The sequence below is a fragment of the Miscanthus floridulus genome, chromosome 16 (assembly GCF_019320115.1).
Source record: "Miscanthus floridulus cultivar M001 chromosome 16, ASM1932011v1, whole genome shotgun sequence".
Taxonomy (NCBI): domain Eukaryota; kingdom Viridiplantae; phylum Streptophyta; class Magnoliopsida; order Poales; family Poaceae; genus Miscanthus; species Miscanthus floridulus.
Window position 1 is genome coordinate 119050602 of NC_089595.1, and position 2002 is coordinate 119052603.

The window sequence follows — 2002 nt, forward strand, 5'->3', positions numbered from 1 at the left end:
TTCATGACCAGAAGCCAACAGCTAATTTTCAACTTCCTTGAGGGTCGGGAGTTCCGACGGTCGGGAGTTCCGGCATGCGTCGGGAGTTCCAACACCTCACTAACTTTAACTCAGTTACATGTTTTTCAAATTTGCTGAGGGTCGGGAGTTCCAACGTGAGTCAGGAGTTCCGACGGTCGGGAGTCCCGGCATTCATCGGGAGTTCCGACGCCTCACAACTTCACTGTAACTTAGTTACCGTTGGCACAGTGTAAGTCATACCGGACGTGTCCGGTATGGCAACGGCTATAAAACGGCTAGTTTTTCAAGGGGGCTATAATACCCCCAAGCCTCCACATTTGGAGGCTGCTAATTCTGCTGACATACACACACGTTTTTTAGCCTTGCCAACTCTCCTAAACCCTCTCTTAGTGAGTGTGTGATACAAATTGCAAAATCCATTTGTGGGTTAAGAGAGAATTTGAAAAAGAGAGCAAGCCACCACTTGAGCACTTGTGCATATTGTCAATCTCGTGATTTGCATTTGTTACTCTTGGACTCTTCGGTCCTAGACGGTTAGGCGTCGCCGAAGAGCACCCGAGAGATTGCGGTGTGCCACGGAAAGTTTGTAACGGTCGATTCCGCCGCCTCGGAATCATTTAGTGGAAGGAGAAAAAGGAGTTGGAAAAGACTCTGGCTAGAGTGACCTTCATGGTACCCTCTAGGGTTGACCTTCGCTGGGTTGCTCGTAGCCCCCTCAACGGAGAGTAGGACTCGAACGAGTCTGAACTTCGGTAAAACAAATATCGTGTCTCAATTCGCATTTCATTTGATATCTATGTTGCTCCAGCTCTTATGCTGGTTCTCTGTGTATATTGATATCTCTAGTAGGTACCTGCAGTTTGGTTTGAAGATAGAAATCGAAAGGAGCAAGTTCAGGGCTGTTCTACAGAAACCGTGTATACCGGACACTTCCGGTATTTGAGCTCTGTGCTAAAAATATTTATTTTCAGTTCTAACTTTGTGTTGCAGGGTTATAGCTTCTAGATATATTATTTACACCTTGTATACTCTGTGGCTAACTTATGAGGGGTGGTATTACTCTTATTTGGAGTTTCCAATTTGGAAACTCCCTTTACTAATTATTTCCACATTTAAAGGTGTTAATTTTCAGAAACGCCTATTCACCCCCCCTCTAGGCGGCATCCTAGGTCCTTTCAGGGCGGCCTGCACCCGAGCCGTGGCCGCCTCGGCCTTCATATCAGCACAGCGAAGGCGGAGGTCCTCCACCTCCGCGCTCCGTGCCACCAGAAGCTCATTGGCATTGGCGAGCAGGTCCTTCTACCGCCAAAGCTGGTCCCAGACGTCCCTCTCTCGCCGGAGGAACAGCGACTTCCCAAGGGACCGGGCCTCGAGCTCCTAGATAGGCAGAATGGACGTCAAGCACTGCGAGAAGACTCGGGAAAAGATGACACATCACAAGAAAGGAAGACGCGTACCTGGGCGACGCCGGATAGGTCGTCAGCCATGACGGACAGCGCTGTCCGCAATGACCACTCCGCCAGCTGGTGAAATTGCTCAAAGGCGGCGGGCCTTAGACCAGGGGTGGTACTGAAGCTTGCCCTGCCTTCATCTCCACTTCCTGGGCCGCCGGCTCTGCCGTGCCCACGCCGGCCTCTGCCACCTCGGCCTCGGTGGTCCCGGGGGCTCTGGCCTCCGCCACCTCGGCCTCGGTGGTCCTGGATGCCCCGGCCTCCATCGCCTCGGCCTCAGAGGTCCTAAGGGTGCGGCTTTGGCCTCGGTGGCCTCAGCAACTGAGGGCGCCTCGGCTTCATCCAACTCATGGGCCTCGGCCTCACGGGGCGTAGGCTCCTCCTCCTCCACTTGCTCCGTGGCCGCCCTAGTAGCCTCTCCCTGGGCGACCGGCTCCTTCGGGTCGGCCCTCTCCAACGCCGCGCCACGCTGTATGGCGGCTTGCGCCTCCGCCACCCATTGGGCGGTGGAGTTGGCACTCACCTTGAGT